A 21,157-nucleotide genomic window follows, 5' to 3' on the forward strand; every position below is an offset into this window, starting at 1 on the left:
ATTCGGGGTGGAATTCCATGCTTAAAAATGTTATTATTAGCTGTTTTTAAAAATCGAGTATTTTTGCTGCCCGAGGAAGAAAACGCGTGATGCCGGAGTCAGAAAAAAAGCCGCCCAGGAGCAAAAAATTTTTTTTTGACTCAAATGTAACAACGGATGCTAGAATGTGATTCGGGGTGGAATTCCATGCTTAAAAATGTTATTATTAGCTGTTTTTAAAAATCGAGTGTTTTTGCTGCCCGAGGAAGAAAACGCGTGATGCCGGGGTCAGAAAAAAAGCCGCCCAGGAGCAAAAAAAATTTTTTTGACTCAAAGGTAACAACGGATGCTAGAATGTGATTCGGGGTGGAATTCCATGCTTAAAAATTTTATTATTAGCTGTTTTTAAAAATCGAGTGTTTTTGCTGCCTGAGGAGGAAAACGCGTGATGCCGGGGTCAGAAAAAAAGCCGCCCAGGAGCAAAAAAATTGTTTTTGACTTAAAAGTAAGAACGGATGCTAGAATGTGATTCGGGGTGGAATTCCATGCTTAAAAATGTTATTATTAGCTGTTTTTAAAAATCGAGTGTTTTTGCTGCCCGAGGAAGAAAACGCGTGATGCCGGGGTCAGAAAAAAAACTGCCCAGGAGCAAAAATTTTTTTTTTGACTCAAATGTAACAACGGATGCTAGAATGTGATTCGGGGTGGAATTCCATGCTTAAAAATGTTATTATTAGCTGTTTTAAAAAATCGAGTATTTTTGCTGCCCGAGGAAGAAAACGCGTGATGCCGGGGTCAGAAAAAAAGCCGCCCAGGAGCAAAAAAATTTTTTTTGACTCAAATGTAACAACGGATGCTAGAATGTGATTCGGGGTGGAATTCCATGCTTAAAAAGGTTATTATTAGCTGTTTTTAAAAATCGAGTGTTTTTGCTGCCCGAGGAAGAAAACGCGTGATGCCGGGGTCAGAAAAAAAACTGCCCAGGAGCAAAAAAAATTTTTTTGACTCAAAGGTAACAACGGATGCTAGAATGTGATTCGGGGTGGAATTCCATGCTTAAAAATGTTATTATTAGCTGTTTTTAAAAATCGAGTGTTTTTGCTGCCCGAGGAAGAAAACGCGTGATGCCGGGGTCAGAAAAAAAAGTGCCCAGGAGCAAAAAATTTTTTTTTGACTCAAATGTAACAACGGATGCTAGAATGTGATTCGGGGTGGAATTCCATGCTTAAAAATGTTATTATTAGCTGTTTTTAGAAATCGAGTATTTTTGCTGCCCGAGGAAGAAAACGCGTGATGCTGGGGTCAGAAAAAAAGCCGCCCAGGAGCAAAAAAATTTTTTTTGACTCAAAGGTAACAACGGATGCTAGAATGTGATTCGGGGTGGAATTCCATGCTTAAAAATTTTATTATTAGCTGTTTTTAAAAATCGAGTGTTTTTGCTGCCTGAGGAGGAAAACGCGTGATGCCGGGGTCAGAAAAAAAGCCGCCCAGGAGCAAAAAAATTGTTTTTGACTTAAAAGTAACAACGGATGCTAGAATGTGATTCGGGGTGGAATTCCATGCTTAAAAATGTTATTATTAGCTGTTTTTAAAAATCGAGTGTTTTTGCTGCCCGAGGAAGAAAACGCGTGATGCCGGTCAGAAAAAAAACTGCCCAGGAGCAAAAAATTTTTTTTTGACTCAAATGTAACAACGGATGCTAGAATGTGATTCGGGGTGGAATTCCATGCTTAAAAATGTTATTATTAGCTGTTTTTAAAAATCGAGTATTTTTGCTGCCCGAGGAAGAAAACGCGTGATGCCGGGGTCAGAAAAAAAGCCGCCCAGGAGCAAAAAAATTTTTTTTGACTCAAATGTAACAACGGATGCTAGAATGTGATTCGGGGTGGAATTCCATGCTTAAAAATGTTATTATTAGCTGTTTTTAAAAATCGAGTGTTTTTGCTGCCCGAGGAAGAAAACGCGTGATGCCGGGGTCAGAAAAAAAACTGCCCAGGAGCAAAAAATTTTTTTTTGACTCAAATGTAACAACGGATGCTAGAATGTGATTCGGGGTGGAATTCCATGCTTAAAAATGTTATTATTAGCTGTTTTTAAAAATCGAGTATTTTTGCTGCCCGAGGAAGAAAACGCGTGATGCCGGGGTCAGAAAAAAAGCCGCCCAGGAGCAAAAAAATTTTTTTTGACTCAAATGTAACAACGGATGCTAGAATGTGATTCGGGGTGGAATTCCATGCTTAAAAATGTTATTATTAGCTGTTTTTAAAAATCGAGTGTTTTTGCTGCCCGAGGAAGAAAACGCGTGATGCCGGGGTCAGAAAAAAAACTGCCCAGGAGGAAAAAAAAATTTTTTGACTCAAAGGTAACAACGGATGCTAGAATGTGATTCGGGGTGGAATTCCAAGCTTAAAAATGTTATTATTAGCTGTTTTTAAAAATCGAGTGTTTTTGCTGCCCGAGGAAGAAAACGCGTGATGCCGGGGTCAGAAAAAAAGCCGCCCAGGAGCAAAAAAATTGTTTTTGACTTAAAAGTAACAACGGATGCTAGAATATGATTCGGGGTGGAATTCCATGCTTAAAAATGTTATTATTAGCTGTTTTTAAAAATCGAGTGTTTTTGCTGCCCGAGGAAGAAAACGCGTGATGCCGGGGTCAGAAAAAAAACTGCCCAGGAGCAAAAAAATTTTTTTTGACTCAAAGGTAACAACGGATGCTAGAATGTGATTCGGGGTGGAATTCCATGCTTAAAAATGTTATTATTAGCTGTTTTTAAAAATCGAGTATTTTTGCTGCCCGAGGAAGAAAACTGCCCAGGAGCAAAAAAAATTTTTTTGACTCAAAGGTAACAACGGATGCTAGAATGTGATTCGGGGTGGAATTCCAAGCTTAAAAATGTTATTATTAGCTGTTTTTAAAAATCGAGTGTTTTTGCTGCCCGAGGAAGAAAACGCGTGATGCCGGGGTCAGAAAAAAAGCCGCCCAGGAGCAAAAAAATTGTTTTTGACTTAAAAGTAACAACGGATGCTAGAATGTGATTCGGGGTGGAATTCCATGCTTAAAAATGTTATTATTAGCTGTTTTTAAAAATCGAGTGTTTTTGCTGCCCGAGGAAGAAAACACGTGATGCCGGGGTCAGAAAAAAAACTGCCCAGGAGCAAAAAAATTTTTTTTGACTCAAAGGTAACAACGGATGCTAGAATGTGATTCGGGGTGGAATTCCATGCTTAAAAATGTTATTATTAGCTGTTTTTAAAAATCGAGTGTTTTTGCTGCCTGAGGAGGAAAACGCGTGATGCCGGGGTCAGAAAAAAAACTGCCCAGGAGCAAAAAAATTTTTTTTGACTCAAATGTAACAACGGATGCTAGAATGTGATTCGGGGTGGAATTCCATGCTTAAAAATGTTATTATTAGCTGTTTTTAAAAATCGAGTATTTTTGCTGCCCGAGGAAGAAAACGCGTGATGCCGGAGTCAGAAAAAAAGCCGCCCAGGAGCAAAAAATTTTTTTTTGACTCAAATGTAACAACGGATGCTAGAATGTGATTCGGGGTGGAATTCCATGCTTAAAAATGTTATTATTAGCTGTTTTTAAAAATCGAGTGTTTTTGCTGCCCGAGGAAGAAAACGCGTGATGCCGGGGTCAGAAAAAAAACTGCCCAGGAGCAAAAAAAATTTTTTTGACTCAAATGTAACAACGGATGCTAGAATGTGATTCGGGGTGGAATTCCATGCTTAAAAATGTTATTATTAGCTGTTTTTAAAAATCGAGTGTTTTTGCTGCCTGAGGAGGAAAACGCGTGATGCCGGGGTCAGAAAAAAAACTGCCCAGGAGCAAAAAAATTTTTTTGGACTCAAATGTAACAACGGATGCTAGAATGTGATTCGGGGTGGAATTCCATGCTTAAAAATGTTATTATTAGCTGTTTTTAAAAATCGAGTATTTTTGCTGCCCGAGGAAGAAAACGCGTGATGCCGGGGTCAGAAAAAAAACTGCCCAGGAGCAAAAAAAATTTTTTTGACTCAAATGTAACAACGGATGCTAGAATGTGATTCGGGGTGGAATTCCATGCTTAAAAATGTTATTATTAGCTGTTTTTAAAAATCGAGTGTTTTTGCTCCCAGAGGAAGAAAACGCGTGATGCCGGGGTCAGAAAAAAAACTGCCCAGGAGCAAAAAAAATTTTTTTGACTCAAATGTAACAACGGATGCTAGAATGTGATTCGGGGTGGAATTCCATGCTTAAAAATGTTATTATTAGCTGTTTTTAAAAATCGAGTGTTTTTGCTGCCCGAGGAAGAAAACGCGTGATGCCGGGGTCAGAAAAAAAACTGCCCAGGAGCAAACAAAATTTTTTTGACTCAAAGGTAACAACGGATGCTAGAATGTGATTCGGGGTGGAATTCCATGCTTAAAAATGTTATTATTAGCTGTTTTTAAAAATCGAGTGTTTTTGCTGCCCGAGGAAGAAAACGCGTGATGCCGGGGTCAGAAAAAAAGCCGCCCAGGAGCAAAAAAATTGTTTTTGACTTAAAAGTAACAACGGATTGTAGAATGTGATTCGGAGTGGAATTCCATGCTTAAAAATGTTATTATTAGCTGTTTTTCAAAATCGAGTGTTTTTGCTCCAAGAGGAAGAAAACGCGTGATGCTGGGGTCAGAAAAAAAACTGCCCAGGAGCAAAAAAAATTTTTTTGCCTCAAATGTAACAACGGATGCTAGAATGTGATTCGGGGTGGAATTCCATGCTTAAAAATGTTATTATTTGCTGTTTTTAAAAATCGAGTGTTATTGCTGCCCGAGGAAGAAAACGCGTGATGCCGGGGTCAGAAAAAAAACTGCCCAGGAGCAAAAAAAATTTTTTTGACTCAAATGTAACAACGGATGCTAGAATGTGATTCGGGGTGGAATTCCATGCTTAAAAATGTTATTATTAGCTGTTTTTAAAAATCGAGTGTTTTTGCTGCCCGAGGAAGAAAACGCGTGATGCCGGGGTCAGAAAAAAAACTGCCCAGGAGCAAAAAAATTTTTTTTGACTCAAATGTAACAACGGATGCTAGAATGTGATTCGGGGTGGAATTCCATGCTTAAAAATGTTATTATTAGCTGTTTTTTAAAATCGAGTATTTTTGCTGCCCGAGGAAGAAAACGCGTGATGCCGGGGTCAGAAAAAAAGCCGCCCAGGAGCAAAAAAATTTTTTTTGACTCAAATGTAACAACGGATGCTAGAATGTGATTCGGGGTGGAATTCCATGCTTAAAAATGTTATTATTAGCTGTTTTTAAAAATCGAGTATTTTTGCTGCCCGAGGAAGAAAACGCGTGATGCCGGGGTCAGAAAAAAAGCCGCCCAGGAGCAAAAAAATTGTTTTTGACTTAAAAGTAACAACGGATGCTAGAATGTGATTCGGGGTGGAATTCCATGCTTAAAAATGTTATTATTAGCTGTTTTTAAAAATCGAGTGTTTTTGCTCCCCGAGGAAGAAAACGCGTGATGCCGGGGTCAGAAAAAAAACTGCCCAGGAGCAAAAAAAAATTTTTTGACTCAAAGGTAACAACGGATGCTAGAATGTGATTCGGGGTGGAATTCCAAGCTTAAAAATGTTATTATTAGCGGTTTTTAAAAATCGAGTGTTTTTGCTGCCTGAGGAGGAAAACGCGTGATGCCGGGGTCAGAAAAAAAGCCGCCCAGGAGCAAAAAAATTGTTTTTGACTTAAAAGTAACAACGGATGCTAGAATGTGATTCGGGGTGGAATTCCATGCTTAAAAATGTTATTATTAGCTGTTTTTAAAAATCGAGTGTTTTTGCTGCCCGAGGAAGAAAACGCGTGATGCCGGGGTCAGAAAAAAAACTGCCCAGGAGCAAAAATTTTTTTTTTGACTCAAATGTAACAACGGATGCTAGAATGTGATTCGGGGTGGAATTCCATGCTTAAAAATGTTATTATTAGCTGTTTTAAAAAATCGAGTATTTTTGCTGCCCGAGGAAGAAAACGCGTGATGCCGGGGTCAGAAAAAAAGCCGCCCAGGAGCAAAAAAATTTTTTTTGACTCAAATGTAACAACGGATGCTAGAATGTGATTCGGGGTGGAATTCCATGCTTAAAAAGGTTATTATTAGCTGTTTTTAAAAATCGAGTGTTTTTGCTGCCCGAGGAAGAAAACACGTGATGCCGGGGTCAGAAAAAAAACTGCCCAGGAGCAAAAAAAATTTTTTTGACTCAAAGGTAACAACGGATGCTAGAATGTGATTCGGGGTGGAATTCCATGCTTAAAAATGTTATTATTAGCTGTTTTTAAAAATCGAGTGTTTTTGCTGCCCGAGGAAGAAAACGCGTGATGCCGGGGTCAGAAAAAAAGCCGCCCAGGAGCAAAAAAATTGTTTTTGACTTAAAAGTAACAACGGATGCTAGAATGTGATTCGGGGTGGAATTCCATGCTTAAAAATGTTATTATTAGCTGTTTTTAAAAATCGAGTATTTTTGCTGCCCGAGGAAGAAAACGCGTGATGCCGGGGTCAGAAAAAAAGCCGCCCAGGAGCAAAAAAATTTTTTTTGACTCAAATGTAACAACGGATGCTAGAATGTGATTCGGGGTGGAATTCCAAGCTTAAAAATGTTATTATTAGCTGTTTTTAAAAATCGAGTGTTTTTGCTGCCCGAGGAAGAAAACGCGTGATGCCGGGGTCAGAAAAAAAACTGCCCAGGAGCAAAAAAAAATTTTTTGACTCAAAGGTAACAACGGATGCTAGAATGTGATTCGGGGTGGAATTCCAAGCTTAAAAATGTTATTATTAGCTGTTTTTAAAAATCGAGTGATTTTGCTGCCCGAGGAAGAAAACGCGTGATGCCGGGGTCAGAAAAAAAGCCGCCCAGGAGCAAAAAAATTGTTTTTGACTTAAAAGTAACAACGGATGCTAGAATGTGATTCGGGGTGGAATTCCATGCTTAAAAATGTTATTATTAGCTGTTTTTAAAAATCGAGTGTTTTTGCTGCCCGAGGAAGAAAACGCGTGATGCCGGGGTCAGAAAAAAAACTGCCCAGGAGCAAAAAAATTTTTTTTGACTCAAAGGTAACAACGGATGCTAGAATGTGATTCGGGGTGGAATTCCATGCTTAAAAATGTTATTATTAGCTGTTTTTAAAAATCGAGTGTTTTTGCTGCCTGAGGAGGAAAACGCGTGATGCCGGGGTCAGAAAAAAAACTGCCCAGGAGCAAAAAAATTTTTTTTGACTCAAATGTAACAACGGATGCTAGAATGTGATTCGGGGTGGAATTCCATGCTTAAAAAGGTTATTATTAGCTGTTTTTAAAAATCGAGTATTTTTGCTGCCCGAGGAAGAAAACGCGTGATGCCGGGGTCAGAAAAAAAGCCGCCCAGGAGCAAAAAAATTTTTTTTGACTCAAATGTAACAACGGATGCTAGAATGTGATTCGGGGTGGAATTCCATGCTTAAAAATGTTATTATTAGCTGTTTTTAAAAATCGAGTGTTTTTGCTGCCCGAGGAAGAAAACGCGTGATGCCGGGGTCAGAAAAAAAACTGCCCAGGAGCAAAAAAATTTTTTTTGACTCAAATGTAACAACGGATGCTAGAATGTGATTCGGGGTGGAATTCCATGCTTAAAAATGTTATTATTAGCTGTTTTTAAAAATCGAGTATTTTTGCTGCCCGAGGAAGAAAACGCGTGATGCCGGGGTCAGAAAAAAAGCCGCCCAGGAGCAAAAAAATTTTTTTTGACTCAAATGTAACAACGGATGCTAGAATGTGATTCGGGGTGGAATTCCATGCTTAAAAATGTTATTATTAGCTGTTTTTAAAAATCGAGTGTTTTTGCTGCCCGAGGAGGAAAACGCGTGATGCCGGGGTCAGAAAAAAAACTGCCCAGGAGCAAAAAAATTTTTTTTGACTCAAATGTAACAACGGATGCTAGAATGTGATTCGGGGTGGAATTCCATGCTTAAAAATGTTATTATTAGCTGTTTTTAAAAATCGAGTATTTTTGCTGCCCGAGGAAGAAAACGCGTGATGCCGGGGTCAGAAAAAAAGCCGCCCAGGAGCAAAAAAATTTTTTTTGACTCAAATGTAACAACGGATGCTAGAATGTGATTCGGGGTGGAATTCCATGCTTAAAAATGTTATTATTAGCTGTTTTTAAAAATCGAGTGTTTTTGCTGCCCGAGGAAGAAAACGCGTGATGCCGGGGTCAGAAAAAAAGCCGCCCAGGAGCAAAAAAATTTTTTTTGACTCAAAGGTAACAACGGATGCTAGAATGTGATTCGGGGTGGAATTCCAAGCTTAAAAATGTTATTATTAGCTGTTTTTAAAAATCGAGTGATTTTGCTGCCCGAGGAAGAAAACGCGTGATGCCGGGGTCAGAAAAAAAGCCGCCCAGGAGCAAAAAAATTGTTTTTGACTTAAAAGTAACAACGGATGCTAGAATGTGATTCGGGGTGGAATTCCATGCTTAAAAATGTTATTATTAGCTGTTTTTAAAAATCGAGTGTTTTTGCTGCCCGAGGAAGAAAACGCGTGATGCCGGGGTCAGAAAAAAAACTGCCCAGGAGCAAAAAAATTTTTTTTGACTCAAAGGTAACAACGGATGCTAGAATGTGATTCGGGGTGGAATTCCATGCTTAAAAATGTTATTATTAGCTGTTTTTAAAAATCGAGTGTTTTTGCTGCCTGAGGAGGAAAACGCGTGATGCCGGGGTCAGAAAAAAAACTGCCCAGGAGCAAAAAAATTTTTTTTGACTCAAATGTAACAACGGATGCTAGAATGTGATTCGGGGTGGAATTCCATGCTTAAAAAAGTTATTATTAGCTGTTTTTAAAAATCGAGTATTTTTGCTGCCCGAGGAAGAAAACGCGTGATGCCGGGGTCAGAAAAAAAGCCGCCCAGGAGCAAAAAAATTTTTTTTGACTCAAATGTAACAACGGATGCTAGAATGTGATTCGGGGTGGAATTCCATGCTTAAAAATGTTATTATTAGCTGTTTTTAAAAATCGAGTGTTTTTGCTGCCCGAGGAAGAAAACGCGTGATGCCGGGGTCAGAAAAAAAACTGCCCAGGAGCAAAAAAATTTTTTTTGACTCAAATGTAACAACGGATGCTAGAATGTGATTCGGGGTGGAATTCCATGCTTAAAAATGTTATTATTAGCTGTTTTTAAAAATCGAGTATTTTTGCTGCCCGAGGAAGAAAACGCGTGATGCCGGGGTCAGAAAAAAAGCCGCCCAGGAGCAAAAAAATTTTTTTTGACTCAAATGTAACAACGGATGCTAGAATGTGATTCGGGGTGGAATTCCATGCTTAAAAATGTTATTATTAGCTGTTTTTAAAAATCGAGTGTTTTTGCTGCCCGAGGAGGAAAACGCGTGATGCCGGGGTCAGAAAAAAAACTGCCCAGGAGCAAAAAAATTTTTTTTGACTCAAATGTAACAACGGATGCTAGAATGTGATTCGGGGTGGAATTCCATGCTTAAAAATGTTATTATTAGCTGTTTTTAAAAATCGAGTATTTTTGCTGCCCGAGGAAGAAAACGCGTGATGCCGGGGTCAGAAAAAAAGCCGCCCAGGAGCAAAAAAATTTTTTTTGACTCAAATGTAACAACGGATGGTAGAATGTGATTCGGGGTGGAATTCCATGCTTAAAAATGTTATTATTAGCTGTTTTTAAAAATCGAGTGTTTTTGCTGCCCGAGGAAGAAAACGCGTGATGCCGGGGTCAGAAAAAAAACTGCCCAGGAGGAAAAAAAAATTTTTTGACTCAAAGGTAACAACGGATGCTAGAATGTGATTCGGGGTGGAATTCCAAGCTTAAAAATGTTATTATTAGCTGTTTTTAAAAATCGAGTGTTTTTGCTGCCCGAGGAAGAAAACGCGTGATGCCGGGGTCAGAAAAAAAGCCGCCCAGGAGCAAAAAAATTGTTTTTGACTTAAAAGTAACAACGGATGCTAGAATGTGATTCGGGGTGGAATTCCATGCTTAAAAATGTTATTATTAGCTGTTTTTAAAAATCGAGTGTTTTTGCTGCCCGAGGAAGAAAACGCGTGATGCCGGGGTCAGAAAAAAAACTGCCCAGGAGCAAAAAAATTTTTTTTGACTCAAAGGTAACAACGGATGCTAGAATGTGATTCGGGGTGGAATTCCAAGCTTAAAAATGTTATTATTAGCTGTTTTTAAAAATCGAGTGTTTTTGCTGCCCGAGGAAGAAAACGCGTGATCGCCGGGGTCAGAAAAAAAACTGCCCAGGAGCAAAAAAAATTTTTTTGACTCAAATGTAACAACGGATGCTAGAATGTGATTCGGGGTGGAATTCCATGCTTAAAAATGTTATTATTAGCTGTTTTTAAAAATCGAGTGTTTTTGCTGCCTGAGGAGGAAAACGCGTGATGCCGGGGTCAGAAAAAAAACTGCCCAGGAGCAAAAAAATTTTTTTGGACTCAAATGTAACAACGGATGCTAGAATGTGATTCGGGGTGGAATTCCATGCTTAAAAATGTTATTATTAGCTGTTTTTAAAAATCGAGTATTTTTGCTGCCCGAGGAAGAAAACGCGTGATGCCGGGGTCAGAAAAAAAACTGCCCAGGAGCAAAAAAATTTTTTTGGACTCAAATGTAACAACGGATGCTAGAATGTGATTCGGGGTGGAATTCCATGCTTAAAAATGTTATTATTAGCTGTTTTTAAAAATCGAGTATTTTTGCTGCCCGAGGAAGAAAACGCGTGATGCCGGGGTCAGAAAAAAAACTGCCCAGGAGCAAAAAAATTTTTTTTGACTCAAATGTAACAACGGATGCTAGAATGTGATTCGGGGTGGAATTCCATGCTTAAAAATGTTATTATTAGCTGTTTTTAAAAATCGAGTGTTTTTGCTGCCAGAGGAAGAAAACGCGTGATGCCGGGGTCAGAAAAAAAACTGCCCAGGAGCAAAAAAAATTTTTTTGACTCAAAGATAACAACGGATGCTAGAATGTGATTCGGGGTGGAATTCCAAGCTTAAAAATGTTATTATTAGCTGTTTTTAAAAATCGAGTGTTTTTGCTGCCCGAGGAAGAAAACGCGTGATGCCGGGGTCAGAAAAAAAGCCGCCCAGGAGCAAAAAAATTGTTTTTGACTTAAAAGTAACAACGGATGCTAGAATGTGATTCGGGGTGGAATTCCATGCTTAAAAATGTTATTATTAGCTGTTTTTAAAAATCGAGTGTTTTTGCTGCCCGAGGAAGAAAACACGTGATGCCGGGGTCAGAAAAAAAACTGCCCAGGAGCAAAAAAATTTTTTTTGACTCAAAGGTAACAACGGATGCTAGAATGTGATTCGGGGTGGAATTCCATGCTTAAAAATGTTATTATTAGCTGTTTTTAAAAATCGAGTGTTTTTGCTGCCTGAGGAGGAAAACGCGTGATGCCGGGGTCAGAAAAAAAACTGCCCAGGAGCAAAAAATTTTTTTTTGACTCAAATGTAACAACGGATGCTAGAATGTGATTCGGGGTGGAATTCCATGCTTAAAAATGTTATTATTAGCTGTTTTTAAAAATCGAGTATTTTTGCTGCCCGAGGAAGAAAACGCGTGATGCCGGGGTCAGAAAAAAAGCCGCCCAGGAGCAAAAAAATTTTTTTTGACTCAAATGTAACAACGGATGCTAGAATGTGATTCGGGGTGGAATTCCATGCTTAAAAATGTTATTATTAGCTGTTTTTAAAAATCGAGTGATTTTGCTGCCCGAGGAAGAAAACGCGTGATGCCGGGGTCAGAAAAAAAACTGCCCAGGAGCAAAAAAAAATTTTTTGACTCAAAGGTAACAACGGATGCTAGAATGTGATTCGGGGTGGAATTCCAAGCTTAAAAATGTTATTATTAGCTGTTTTTAAAAATCGAGTGTTTTTGCTGCCCGAGGAAGAAAACGCGTGATCGCCGGGGTCAGAAAAAAAACTGCCCAGGAGCAAAAAAAATTTTTTTGACTCAAATGTAACAACGGATGCTAGAATGTGATTCGGGGTGGAATTCCATGCTTAAAAATGTTATTATTAGCTGTTTTTAAAAATCGAGTGTTTTTGCTGCCTGAGGAGGAAAACGCGTGATGCCGGGGTCAGAAAAAAAACTGCCCAGGAGCAAAAAAATTTTTTTGGACTCAAATGTAACAACGGATGCTAGAATGTGATTCGGGGTGGAATTCCATGCTTAAAAATGTTATTATTAGCTGTTTTTAAAAATCGAGTATTTTTGCTGCCCGAGGAAGAAAACGCGTGATGCCGGGGTCAGAAAAAAAACTGCCCAGGAGCAAAAAAAATTTTTTTGACTTAAATGTAACAACGGATGCTAGAATGTGATTCGGGGTGGAATTCCATGCTTAAAAATGTTATTATTAGCTGTTTTTAAAAATCGAGTGTTTTTGCTCCCAGAGGAAGAAAACGCGTGATGCCGGGGTCAGAAAAAAAACTGCCCAGGAGCAAAAAAAATTTTTTTGACTCAAATGTAACAACGGATGCTAGAATGTGATTCGGGGTGGAATTCCATGCTTAAAAATGTTATTATTAGCTGTTTTTAAAAATCGAGTGTTTTTGCTCCCCGAGGAAGAAAACGCGTGATGCCGGGGTCAGAAAAAAAACTGCCCAGGAGCAAAAAAAATTTTTTTGACTCAAATGTAACAACGGATGCTAGAATGTGATTCGGGGTGGAATTCCATGCTTAAAAATGTTATTATTAGCTGTTTTTAAAAATCGAGTGTTTTTGCTGCCCGAGGAAGAAAACGCGTGATGCCGGGGTCAGAAAAAAAACTGCCCAGGAGCAAAAAAAATTTTTTTGACTCAAAGGTAACAACGGATGCTAGAATGTGATTCGGGGTGGAATTCCATGCTTAAAAATGTTATTATTAGCTGTTTTTAAAAATCGAGTGTTTTTGCTGCCCGAGGAAGAAAACGCGTGATGCCGGGGTCAGAAAAAAAACTGCCCAGAAGCAAAAAAATTTTTTTTGACTCAAATGTAACAACGGATGCTAGAATGTGATTCGGGGTGGAATTCCATGCTTAAAAATGTTATTATTAGCTGTTTTTAAAAATCGAGTGTTTTTGCTGCCTGAGGAGGAAAACGCGTGATGCCGGGGTCAGAAAAAAAACTGCCCAGGAGCAAAAAAATTTTTTTTGACTCAAATGTAACAACGGATGCTAGAATGTGATTCGGGGTGGAATTCCATGCTTAAAAATGTTATTATTAGCTGTTTTTTAAAATCGAGTATTTTTGCTGCCCGAGGAAGAAAACGCGTGATGCCGGGGTCAGAAAAAAAGCCGCCCAGGAGCAAAAAAAATTTTTTTGACTCAAATGTAACAACGGATGCTAGAATGTGATTCGGGGTGGAATTCCATGCTTAAAAATGTTATTATTAGCTGTTTTTAAAAATCGAGTATTTTTGCTGCCCGAGGAAGAAAACGCGTGATGCCGGGGTCAGAAAAAAAGCCGCCCAGGAGCAAAAAAATTGTTTTTGACTTAAAAGTAACAACGGATGCTAGAATGTGATTCGGGGTGGAATTCCATGCTTAAAAATGTTATTATTAGCTGTTTTTAAAAATCGAGTATTTTTGCTGCCCGAGGAAGAAAACGCGTGATGCCGGGGTCAGAAAAAAAACTGCCCAGGAGCAAAAAAATTTTTTTTGACTCAAATGTAACAACGGATGCTAGAATGTGATTCGGGGTGGAATTCCATGCTTAAAAATGTTATTATTAGCTGTTTTTAAAAATCGAGTGTTTTTGCTGCCAGAGGAAGAAAACGCGTGATGCCGGGGTCAGAAAAAAAACTGCCCAGGAGCAAAAAAAATTTTTTTGACTCAAAGATAACAACGGATGCTAGAATGTGATTCGGGGTGGAATTCCAAGCTTAAAAATGTTATTATTAGCTGTTTTTAAAAATCGAGTGTTTTTGCTGCCCGAGGAAGAAAACGCGTGATGCCGGGGTCAGAAAAAAAGCCGCCCAGGAGCAAAAAAATTGTTTTTGACTTAAAAGTAACAACGGATGCTAGAATGTGATTCGGGGTGGAATTCCATGCTTAAAAATGTTATTATTAGCTGTTTTTAAAAATCGAGTGTTTTTGCTGCCCGAGGAAGAAAACACGTGATGCCGGGGTCAGAAAAAAAACTGCCCAGGAGCAAAAAAATTTTTTTTGACTCAAAGGTAACAACGGATGCTAGAATGTGATTCGGGGTGGAATTCCATGCTTAAAAATGTTATTATTAGCTGTTTTTAAAAATCGAGTGTTTTTGCTGCCTGAGGAGGAAAACGCGTGATGCCGGGGTCAGAAAAAAAACTGCCCAGGAGCAAAAAATTTTTTTTTGACTCAAATGTAACAACGGATGCTAGAATGTGATTCGGGGTGGAATTCCATGCTTAAAAATGTTATTATTAGCTGTTTTTAAAAATCGAGTATTTTTGCTGCCCGAGGAAGAAAACGCGTGATGCCGGGGTCAGAAAAAAAGCCGCCCAGGAGCAAAAAAATTTTTTTTGACTCAAATGTAACAACGGATGCTAGAATGTGATTCGGGGTGGAATTCCATGCTTAAAAATGTTATTATTAGCTGTTTTTAAAAATCGAGTGTTTTTGCTGCCCGAGGAAGAAAACGCGTGATGCCGGGGTCAGAAAAAAAACTGCCCAGGAGCAAAAAAAAATTTTTTGACTCAAAGGTAACAACGGATGCTAGAATGTGATTCGGGGTGGAATTCCATGCTTAAAAATGTTATTATTAGCTGTTTTTAAAAATCGAGTGTTTTTGCTGCCCGAGGAAGAAAACGCGTGATGCCGGGGTCAGAAAAAAAACTGCCCAGGAGCAAAAAAAAATTTTTTGACTCAAAGGTAACAACGGATGCTAGAATGTGATTCGGGGTGGAATTCCAAGCTTAAAAATGTTATTATTAGCTGTTTTTAAAAATCGAGTGTTTTTGCTGCCCGAGGAAGAAAACGCGTGATCGCCGGGGTCAGAAAAAAAACTGCCCAGGAGCAAAAAAAATTTTTTTGACTCAAATGTAACAACGGATGCTAGAATGTGATTCGGGGTGGAATTCCATGCTTAAAAATGTTATTATTAGCTGTTTTTAAAAATCGAGTGTTTTTGCTGCCTGAGGAGGAAAACGCGTGATGCCGGGGTCAGAAAAAAAACTGCCCAGGAGCAAAAAAATTTTTTTGGACTCAAATGTAACAACGGATGCTAGAATGTGATTCGGGGTGGAATTCCATGCTTAAAAATGTTATTATTAGCTGTTTTTAAAAATCGAGTATTTTTGCTGCCCGAGGAAGAAAACGCGTGATGCCGGGGTCAGAAAAAAAACTGCCCAGGAGCAAAAAAAATTTTTTTGACTTAAATGTAACAACGGATGCTAGAATGTGATTCGGGGTGGAATTCCATGCTTAAAAATGTTATTATTAGCTGTTTTTAAAAATCGAGTGTTTTTGCTCCCAGAGGAAGAAAACGCGTGATGCCGGGGTCAGAAAAAAAACTGCCCAGGAGCAAAAAAAATTTTTTTGACTCAAATGTAACAACGGATGCTAGAATGTGATTCGGGGTGGAATTCCATGCTTAAAAATGTTATTATTAGCTGTTTTTAAAAATCGAGTGTTTTTGCTCCCCGAGGAAGAAAACGCGTGATGCCGGGGTCAGAAAAAAAACTGCCCAGGAGCAAAAAAAATTTTTTTGACTCAAATGTAACAACGGATGCTAGAATGTGATTCGGGGTGGAATTCCATGCTTAAAAATGTTATTATTAGCTGTTTTTAAAAATCGAGTGTTTTTGCTGCCCGAGGAAGAAAACGCGTGATGCCGGGGTCAGAAAAAAAACTGCCCAGGAGCAAAAAAAATTTTTTTGACTCAAAGGTAACAACGGATGCTAGAATGTGATTCGGGGTGGAATTCCATGCTTAAAAATGTTATTATTAGCTGTTTTTAAAAATCGAGTGTTTTTGCTGCCCGAGGAAGAAAACGCGTGATGCCGGGGTCAGAAAAAAAACTGCCCAGAAGCAAAAAAATTTTTTTTGACTCAAATGTAACAACGGATGCTAGAATGTGATTCGGGGTGGAATTCCATGCTTAAAAATGTTATTATTAGCTGTTTTTAAAAATCGAGTGTTTTTGCTGCCTGAGGAGGAAAACGCGTGATGCCGGGGTCAGAAAAAAAACTGCCCAGGAGCAAAAAAATTTTTTTTGACTCAAATGTAACAACGGATGCTAGAATGTGATTCGGGGTGGAATTCCATGCTTAAAAATGTTATTATTAGCTGTTTTTTAAAATCGAGTATTTTTGCTGCCCGAGGAAGAAAACGCGTGATGCCGGGGTCAGAAAAAAAGCCGCCCAGGAGCAAAAAAAATTTTTTTGACTCAAATGTAACAACGGATGCTAGAATGTGATTCGGGGTGGAATTCCATGCTTAAAAATGTTATTATTAGCTGTTTTTAAAAATCGAGTATTTTTGCTGCCCGAGGAAGAAAACGCGTGATGCCGGGGTCAGAAAAAAAGCCGCCCAGGAGCAAAAAAATTGTTTTTGACTTAAAAGTAACAACGGATGCTAGAATGTGATTCGGGGTGGAATTCCATGCTTAAAAATGTTATTATTAGCTGTTTTTAAAAATCGAGTGTTTTTGCTCCCCGAGGAAGAAAACGCGTGATGCCGGGGTCAGAAAAAAAACTGCCCAGGAGCAAAAAAAAATTTTTTGACTCAAAGGTAACAACGGATGCTAGAATGTGATTCGGGGTGGAATTCCAAGCTTAAAAATGTTATTATTAGCTGTTTTTAAAAATCGAGTGTTTTTGCTGCCCGAGGAAGAAAACGCGTGATCGCCGGGGTCAGAAAAAAAACTGCCCAGGAGCAAAAAAAATTTTTTTGACTCAAATGTAACAACGGATGCTAGAATGTGATTCGGGGTGGAATTCCATGCTTAAAAATGTTATTATTAGCTGTTTTTAAAAATCGAGTGTTTTTGCTGCCTGAGGAGGAAAACGCGTGATGCCGGGGTCAGAAAAAAAGCCGCCCAGGAGCAAAAAAATTGTTTTTGACTTAAAAGTAACAACGGATGCTAGAATGTGATTCGGGGTGGAATTCCATGCTTAAAAATGTTATTATTAGCTGTTTTTAAAAATCGAGTGTTTTTGCTCCCCGAGGAAGAAAACGCGTGATGCCGGGGTCAGAAAAAAAACTGCCCAGGAGCAAAAAAAAATTTTTTGACTCAAAGGTAACAACGGATGCTAGAATGTGATTCGGGGTGGAATTCCAAGCTTAAAAATGTTATTATTAGCTGTTTTTAAAAATCGAGTGTTTTTGCTGCCCGAGGAAGAAAACGCGTGATCGCCGGGGTCAGAAAAAAAACTGCCCAGGAGCAAAAAAAATTTTTTTGACTCAAATGTAACAACGGATGCTAGAATGTGATTCGGGGTGGAATTCCATGCTTAAAAATGTTATTATTAGCTGTTTTTAAAAATCGAGTGTTTTTGCTGCCTGAGGAGGAAAACGCGTGATGCCGGGGTCAGAAAAAAAACTGCCCAGGAGCAAAAAAATTTTTTTGGACTCAAATGTAACAACGGATGCTAGAATGTGATTCGGGGTGGAATTCCATGCTTAAAAATGTTATTATTAGCTGTTTTTAAAAATCGAGTATTTTTGCTGCCCGAGGAAGAAAACGCGTGATGCCGGGGTCAGAAAAAAAACTGCCCAGGAGCAAAAAAAATTTTTTTGACTCAAAGGTAACAACGGATGCTAGAATGTGATTCGGGGTGGAATTCCAAGCTTAAAAATGTTATTATTAGCTGTTTTTAAAAATCGAGTGTTTTTGCTGCCCGAGGAAGAAAACGCGTGATCGCTGGGGTCAGAAAAAAAACTGCCCAGGAGCAAAAAAAATTTTTTTGACTCAAATGTAACAACAGATGCTAGAATGTGATTCGGGGTGGAATTCCATGCTTAAAAATGTTATTATTAGCTGTTTTTAAAAATCGAGTGTTTTTGCTGCCTGAGGAGGAAAACGCGTGATGCCGGGGTCAGAAAAAAAACTGCCCAGGAGCAAAAAAATTTTTTGGGACTCAAATGTAACAACGGATGCTAGAATGTGATTCGGGGTGGAATTCCATGCTTAAAAATGTTATTATTAGCTGTTTTTAAAAATCGAGTATTTTTGCTGCCCGAGGAAGAAAACGCGTGATGCCGGGGTCAGAAAAAAAACTGCCCAGGAGCAAAAAAATTTTTTTTGACTCAAATGTAACAACGGATGCTAGAATGTGATTCGGGGTGGAATTCCATGCTTAAAAATGTTATTATTAGCTGTTTTTAAAAATCGAGTGTTTTTGCTGCCCGAGGAAGAAAACGCGTGATGCCGGGGTCAGAAAAAAAACTGCCCAGGAGCAAAAAAATTTTTTTTGACTCAAAGGTAACAACGGATGCTAGAATGTGATTCGGGGTGGAATTCCATGCTTAAAAATGTTATTATTAGCTGTTTTTAAAAATCGAGTGTTTTTGCTGCCCGAGGATGAAAACGCGTGATGCCGGGGTAAGAAAAAAAACTGCCCAGAAGCAAAAAAAATTTTTTTGACTCAAATGTAACAACGGATGCTAGAATGTGATTCGGGGTGGAATTCCATGCTTAAAAATTTTATTATTAGCTGTTTTTAAAAATCGAGTGTTATTGCTGCCCGAGGAAGAAAACGCGTGATGCCGGGGTCAGAAAAAAAACTGCCCAGGAGCAAAAAAAATTTTTTTGACTCAAATGTAACAACGGATGCTAGAATGTGATTCGGGGTGGAATTCCATGCTTAAAAATGTTATTATTAGCTGTTTTTAAAAATCGAGTGTTTTTGCTGCCCGAGGAAGAAAACGCGTGATGCCGGGGTCAGAAAAAAAACTGCCCAGGAGCAAAAAAAATTTTTTTGACTCAAAGGTAACAACGGATGCTAGAATGTGATTCGGGGTGGAATTCCATGCTTAAAATGTTATTATTAGCTGTTTTTAAAAATCGAGTGTTTTTGCTGCCTGAGGAGGAAAACGCGTGATGCCGGGGTCAGAAAAAAAACTGCCCAGGAGCAAAAAAAATTTTTTGGACTCAAATGTAACAACGGATGCTAGAATGTGATTCGGGGTGGAATTCCATGCTTAAAAATGTTATTATTAGCTGTTTTTAAAAATCGAGTATTTTTGCTGCCCGAGGAAGAAAACGCGTGATGCCAGGGTCAGAAAGAAAGCCGCCCAGGAGCAAAAAAATTGTTTTTGACTTAAAAGTAACAACGGATTGTAGAATGTGATTCGGAGTGGAATTCCATGCTTAAAAATGTTGTTATTAGCTGTTTTTCAAAATCGAGTGTTTTTGCTCCAAGAGGAAGAAAACGCGTGATGCTGGGGTCAGAAAAAAAACTGCCCAGGAGCAAAAAAAATTTTTTTGACTCAAATGTAACAACGGATGCTAGAATGTGATTCGGGGTGGAATTCCATGCTTAAAAATGTTATTATTAGCTGTTTTTAAAAATCGAGTGTTTTTGCTGCCCGAGGAAGAAAACGCGTGATGCCGGGGTCAGAAAAAAAACTGCCCAGGAGCAAAAAAAATTTTTTTGACTCAAAGCTAACAACGGATGCTAGAATGTGATTCGGGGTGGAATTCCATGCTTAAAAATGTTATTATTTTTTTTTTTTAATTAGATTTATATGCCGCCCTTCTCCGGAGACTCAGGGCGGCTTACAATGCGTTAAGCAATAGCCTTCATACTTTGTATCTTTTATACAAAGTCAGCTTATTGCCCCCACAAACTGGGTCCTCAATTTACCTACCTTAGAAAGGATGGAAGGCTGAGTCAACCTTGAGCCTGGGGAGATTCGAACTTGCAATAATTGCAGACAGCTGAATGTTAATAACAGGCTTTTAGTCTGTTGAGCTATCCAGGCTCCTTTTATTCCATGCTTAAAAATGTTATTCCATGCTTAAAAATGTTATTATTAGCTGTTTTTAAAAATCGAGTGTTTTTGCTGCCTGAGGAGGAAAACGCGTGATGCCGGGGTCAGAAAAAAAACTGCCCAGGAGCAAAAAATTTTTTTTTGACTCAAATGTAACAACGGATGCTAGAATGTGATTCGGGGTGGAATTCCATGCTTAAAAATGTTATTATTAGCTGTTTTTAAAAATCGAGTATTTTTGCTGCCCGAGGAAGAAAACGCGTGATGCCGGGGTCAGAAAAAAAGCCGCCCAGGAGCAAAAAAATTTTTTTTGACTCAAATGTAACAACGGATGCTAGAATGTGATTCGGGGTGGAATTCCATGCTTAAAAATGTTATTATTAGCTGTTTTTAAAAATCGAGTGTTTTTGCTGCCCGAGGAAGAAAACGCGTGATGCCGGGGTCAGAAAAAAAACTGCCCAGGAGCAAAAATTTTTTTTTTGACTCAAATGTAACAACGAATGCTAGAATGTGATTCGGGGTGGAATTCCAAGCTTAAAAATGTTATTATTAGCTGTTTTTAAAAATCGAGTGTTTTTGCTGCCCGAGGAAGAAAACGCGTGATCGCCGGGGTCAGAAAAAAAACTGACAGGAGCAAAAAAATTTTTTTTGACTCAAATGTAACAACGGATGCTAGAATGTGATTCGGGGTGAAATTCCATGCTTAAAAATGTTATTATTAGCTGTTTTTAAAAATCGAGTGTTTTTGCTGCCTGAGGAGGAAAACGCGTGATGCCGGGGTCAGAAAAAAAACTGCCCAGGAGCAAAAAAAATTTTTTGGACTCAAATGTAACAACGGATGCTAGAATGTGATTCGGGGTGGAATTCCATGCTTAAAAATGTTATTATTAGCTGTTTTAAAAATCGAGTATTTTTGCTGCCCGAGGAAGAAAACGCGTGATGCCGGGGTCAGAAAAAAAGCCGCCCAGGAGCAAAAAAATTGTTTTTGACTTAAAAGTAACAACGGATTGTAGAATGTGATTCGGAGTGGAATTCCATGCTTAAAAATGTTATTATTAGCTGTTTTTCAAAATCGAGTGTTTTTGCTCCAAGAGGAAGAAAACGCGTGATGCTGGGGTCAGAAAAAAAACTGCCCAGGAGCAAAAAAAATTTTTGTGACTCTAATGTAACAACGGATGCTAGAATGTGATTCGGGGTGGAATTCCATGCTTAAAAATTTTATTATTAGCTGTTTTTAAAAATCGAGTGTTATTGCTGCCCGAGGAAGAAAA

The sequence above is a fragment of the Pantherophis guttatus genome, chromosome 6 (genome assembly GCF_059756535.1).
Source record: "Pantherophis guttatus breed Tessera chromosome 6, ASM5975653v1, whole genome shotgun sequence".
Classification (NCBI taxonomy): Eukaryota; Metazoa; Chordata; class Lepidosauria; order Squamata; family Colubridae; genus Pantherophis; species Pantherophis guttatus.